Source organism: Vicia villosa, linkage group LG7, assembly GCF_029867415.1.
Source record: "Vicia villosa cultivar HV-30 ecotype Madison, WI linkage group LG7, Vvil1.0, whole genome shotgun sequence".
NCBI classification, from domain to species: Eukaryota; Viridiplantae; Streptophyta; class Magnoliopsida; order Fabales; family Fabaceae; genus Vicia; species Vicia villosa.
The window spans coordinates 57,634,678-57,641,061 of record NC_081186.1 but is presented as its reverse complement, the minus strand read 5'-3'; positions in this window follow the sequence as shown (position 1 = coordinate 57,641,061).

The following is a 6,384-nucleotide window of genomic DNA, read 5'->3' as shown; positions in this document are numbered from 1 at the left end:
GTATTTCTACAAGAAAGCTTGGTCGGTGATTGGTGAGGACGTAATAAAAGCGGTTAAGGATTTCTTTATCAATGATAGGCTGCACAAGGATGCTAACTGCTCAGTTGTGACTTTAATCCCCAAACGCAGTGGTGTGAAGGGTATTAAGGACTATAGACCAATTGCGTGTTGTAGCACTCTCTACAAAATTATTTCCAAAATCCTCGCAAACAGAATGAGTCAGGTTCTGAATCATATTGTGGGAGATAACCAAGTTGCGTTTGTCAAAGGACACACATCCACCATCATATCCTCCTTACTTATGAACTAATCAAGGGTTATGAAAGAAAAGGCGGGACTCCTAGATGTTTGATGCAGATGGACATTCAAAAGGCGTACGATACTGTGGATTGGAACGCTTTACATGCTATTCTTAATGAGGTTGGTTTTCCCCGAAAATTTACCAAGTGGATAATGACTGCAGTTACTTCTGTGACATATACGTTTAACATCAATGGACAGTACACAGATAGTATGGAGGCAAAAAGAGGACTTCGACAAGGTGATCCCATATCACCTCTCCTTTTTGTTGTAGTAATGGAATGCTTGAACAGGTACTTATACAAGATGCAGAAATATAGTGACTATAAATACCATCCAAGATGCGAGAAAATGAACATCACAAACTTATGCTTTGCAGACGACTTGTTGATGTTCTCACGAGGTGATAAGATTTCGGTACAAAAGATGATGAGTGCCTTCCATCAATTTTCAAAAGCTACAGGTCTGGTTGTCAATGAGGCGAAATGTAAGTTATACAATGCTGGTTTGGATGTAGATACACGACAGGAGATGCTGCAAATTACTGGTTTCCAAGAAGGACAATTACCTTTCAAATATCTAGGAGTTCCATTAACTAGGAAGAAGCTTGCTATTCACCATTATGCGCCTTTAATTGATCGTATTGTCGGCAGAATTAAACACTGGACAGCGCGTACTGTAACACCCCGAATTTAATTAAATTGGTTAATTAAATTATTGAAGGATTTAAATAATTGATTTAGTCGAATTTGGATTGTCGGTGTTATTTAAGGGCGTATTTGGAATTATATAAATTGAAGACGGATATTCGGAAAATAATATTAAGAATAATATTATTTATAAGTCGGAATTATTATATTGAAGGAATTATTATTACAAGTGATATTTTGGTTATTGAGTTATATCTCTTATTGGGCCTAAATTGATTTTGGAGGATATTAAATAAATAAGAGTTGTTAACCACTAAGCCCAAATTGGATTTTAAATTAGGGTTTTAGAGATGAGAAAGAGTAGTTGTCAGTTTTGGAGAAAACAAGAATAGAAGAGAAAGAGGCAAGCTTTGGAGAAGATGAACAAAGCTTGAAGATTTCCATCTATGGTGCCAAATTGGAGACCCAACAAGTTGCCTCAAATTGATAAGGTAAGGGTGGGGTTCTCTTCCTATAATGGGGCTTATGAAACCTTGTATGTTGGGGATTAGGGATTTATGTTATTGCAATTGCTTGTGTTAATTGTTGCTGGAAATTAGGGATTTAGATTTTGTGGTTGTTGTGTTAAATTGCTCGGAAAACTGGAATTTATGTGGTTGCTGTATGTTGTTATTTAAGTTGCTGTGTTAAACTAGCCATTAACAAACGACATTGGAGGTGCTGACGAACGACCTCATCATTGTTGCAATTCTCATTATATGTGCTGTATGTATTTTTCTTACTGTTCCATAGCGTGGTGTTCTGCTTACCAAGTTACTAGTCACTGTTACTTAAGGCACTTTTATAAATAATGATTTAGAACTAAGACTCACGGCAGACATATAGTATTTGATTAATATTAGGTAATGGTATAATATGATGAGTGTACCATGATTTATAGAATGAGTTACATAATTAGAAACAGTAAGTTATAGGATTAATAAAATACAAAATAGTCCCGTTTGATCGAAATAGCCTAATTAAGCGGTATAATTAGTTGTCCGGAATTTGATAAAAATTTACGTGGTAGTTAAGTTAAATTAGTAGATTAACGTGGTGACGTTATTTTGTTGAAATTGTGATATTTTACGAATCGACCGAAATTGGATTTTAATTTAAATATTTTTATAAATAAATATTGGTTTTTGTGATAGAAATTGACACACATTTTAGGAATAGAATATATTGGAATTGGAATTAATATTATTTGTAATAATTTTAGGAATTTTGGAATTAGAGATAAATAATTAGATTAATAAGCTAATTTAATTATTTTAATTTGAATAGAGTTGTTAGAGTTGCTAATAGAGTTGTCAATAGAGTTATTAAATTTGTCAATAGAGTTGTTAGAGTTGACAATAAAGTTGTTAGAGTTGTTTTGAATTACTAAGAGTCATACTTTTGTTTGTTTTGAGTAATTTTGACATGTTTAGAGTTGTCATTATATAATGTCGGTGTTTTCTTTTTCATTGGAACTTTAACAATTCATATCTTTTAAACCGTAACTCCGTTCGAGTCCCCGTTCGAAGCGTTAGAAAGCTAGCGCGATATTCTTTTCAATAAAAATGGTCTTGAGCAATAGAATTCTAGAAATTGGAAATGGAGTAGAAATAGAAGTGAATTAAATTAATATAGTGTGATTATTAATTGGTTGATTAAATTAATAGGTGAATTAATCCCAATGTGTTTAATTGATTAGAATATAAATTGGAATTAAATTAACTATTTGGTTTGTCGGTAAATTACGATATTTTCAGAATTTATCCGTAATTGTGTTTTGATTGAATATGTATGTTGAGAAATATATATTATTATGTCAATGATGTTGTTTTGATATTGATTCTCTGTGGGTAGTTGGATAGCATTAATTTTAATGATTAATTGCTTGATTTTAAATGTGTATGTTCATATATAATTGGCAAAATGAGAATTAACATGAGATAGTATGGTTACTAGTGTTAATTGGATTTTGTAAATCGTAATTGATTAATTGACCTTTTATATGTGAATGATATGTATGTGTTGTGAATGTTGTGTACAATTGGTGGATAATTCATCGAGTTGAATTATTGTGATATGCTAAATATTAAGATGGTAGAGATGATCTTAATTGCATATGTTTGATTAACATTGTACATACATTCATATCATGGATGCCTTGAAACAAAGGTGGTTTGCTTTGAAACATAAGCGAAGCTTAGATTCTAAAGTGAATCGGAAGCGGTAAACTATATGTTTACATTTGGTGGCTTTGATCTTGTCCGGGTCTGAAGCGTGGCTAGATTCTATATGAATCGGAAGCGGTGGAACTTTGGGTCCACATTGGGTACCACATGCATAGAGTCACATGTCTTGCATTGAGTCACATTGAGGTTAAGTGATGTTTGAATATATGCATTTATGTGATTGTCATGTGTACATGAGATGTGATAATTGAAATTGGTGATGTTTTGATATATAATTGGTTAAACGTGTGAATATGTGATAATGATGGATTGTGTATATATTTGGGATAATAGTATTGAATCTTTTGAGTATTATACTATTAAATTTTGTGCTTACTTGAATATGTGAAATTTATTAGATGATACTATTTACATGATCATGACTTGTTGTGTGATGAAAAGTATGTGAGATTAATGAACTGTAGAAGTATGATGTGTATAGTAGCTATTGATACTTGTGATGTGATGATTTTATATGTCTGAATCCTAGCATGCAATTTATCATATGCCCACTTATATGATTTGATATCTCACCCTTTTCTCTTGTTTCGCCGTTGCCTTTATATTGGTAACGTGCAGGTATTCAAGTATGAAGATTTAGTTGTCGTTACTCGAATCAGTTGTCGCTCTGATACGTAGCACTCTGGGGGGAACGATTTATGTCATTCATGATGTTGTTGTTTAATTGTGTTATCTTGGTTGAACAAAATGATAAGTTAACTAAGGATATTTTATTGAATACATTCTTAAGCGATTCCGCTGTGTTTTAATAAAATAAGTTATTCCGTTTCAAAGGTGCTATGTATCCGCTTTATGCGACGAGTTGATTTGTTTTGTTTTTATTATGTGACGCCTCATTTGTTTATTGAGAAATTTTTGAAAACTCTGATTTATATATATTTGTCGGGTAGAAATGGGGTGTTACACGTACTCTAACGTATGTAGGGAGGGTACAACTCATTCAAAGTGTAATGTTTGCGCTTACTAATTATTGGCTTCAATGCTTTCCCTTCCCCAAAGGAGTTATTCAGAAAATCGAATCTATTTGCCGAATTTTCTTGTGGACAGGAGGTTATGAAGGTAGTCGTAAATCTCCCATCGCATGGAAGAAGGTATGCAAACCTAAATGTAGGGGGGTTTGAATATTATTGATATTGAGATTTGGAATAAGATCAATTTAATTAAACTTCTTTGGAATTTAAATGGCAAGGCTGATTCGCTTTGGATTAGATGGATCCAAACTTATTATGTGAAAACAGGAAATATAATGGATATTGAAGTGAAGAATAGTTACACTTGAATTATGAAGGCGATTATAGATCAAAGAACAGATGTTAAAAAGCTGGATAATTGGAGAGAGATTATGTGATGGCAGAAATTTAACATGTGTAAAGTTTACAAACTATTTCAAGAAGATAGTCAAAAACCTGATTGGAGAAATATGGTGATGGGCAATAACGCACGTCCCCGGGTTGTTTTCATTCTTTGGCTTGTATGTCAAGATAGATTAGCCACAAAAATAGACTCCATAGATTTGGAATGATAGGGGATACTGACTGTTGTTTCTGTGCCGGCAAGGAACAATTTCGTCGAAATCCGAAGGATTGGCATGAGGAGATTAAATGGCTAACTCATAATACCAAAGGTAAGGGCGCAAAGGCTGCGGTTCTTAAAATGGCGGTAGCCGAGACTGTGTATGAACTTTGGAATCTCAGGAATAATAAAGTCTTTTGCAAGGAGGCAGATACCATGGGTATAGGTAAAAGAATTATAGACAAATATTGTTTATAGAGGCTGGAATAATAGGAAATTGAGGAAATACATAGCTATCCTTATGATTGAAGGATGATAGTTTTGATCCTTTGTTTTGCTAGTCTTTTTGATTATTTAGTAGCTGGATCCCCATTGGATCGCTTGTAATTACCGCTTTTTTGAAATTAATCAAAAGTCTTTATTTCAAAAAAAAAAATATTTAAAATAGTGCACGAGAAAAACAAATTATTTTTTAATTATTTATGTTAAAAATATTTTTTAATGTAATAATATATTTTGAAATAATTTTTTATTTAAGATAAAATATGAAAAATTAAAATATACTTTATTAATGTAAAACAATTTTGTTTTTATTTTAAAATTATTTATTTTAAAAAAATAATAAACTATTTTGATAAAACAATTTTAATTTTTTTATTTACATTTTTATTACATTTTAAAAATAAAAGCGTGTGTGCTACACTTATACCCGTGCGAACGCACGGGTAGTAATAGGATACGCGCATATTTAAAAGAATTTTGATAAATATTTACAAATAACATGCACTAGAAAATAGTGTATAATGACGTGCAAAATAAATATAAATATATAATAGAAATAATATAAAATAATGAAATTATACCCAGTGTAGGTCCTCTAAATTTTATTTATTAATATAAAGTTCTTATTTATGCATTCATAATTATAATAAAATATAACAATAATTACATTTATTTTTTGGTTAAAAACATTAATGTAATATATCAACGCAATTTATTTTTCAATTACTCATTTATATGCATTTAAAATATTGATTTAATTTTGTTCAAAAAAATATTGATTTAATTATTATGTAATCTAAATCTTTTTTACTGTTAAAATTATGATTCAATTACTCATTTTTAAGTCAAATGTTTTGTGCATACTTTTTTAAAATTGTCTTCTACACATTTTAGTCATGTTTTTTTTTTAAGTAACCAACCTAATTATTACCAGAAACATACATGAAGTCATTTATGACAATATTAATATTAATTATTAATGGGACATGAAATTACTGATCAAAATATTTTTATTAATTATACATTCAATTTTTTTATGGATAACCAGATATTTTTCTATTAAAAAATATTCATCTAAAATAAATTTGCGTCCCGTACCAGAATCAGTGGCGGAGCCAGGAATTTTGGGCAGCCTGGGCAAAAATTTTAACTGCGAGTTACTTAAGACATAATATATAAATAGTCATAAAGTGTGTTATATAAGAGAGAAGAAACCTAACCTACAAATAGTGTGCTAAATAAGATTAAGAGGTGAATGCCCTCTACGAGACATCTTTGCGATGAATGTTCGAATAATATCAACATATTTAAACCCTAAACCCAGCACAACATTACTTCCTTCACTAAACCGATGA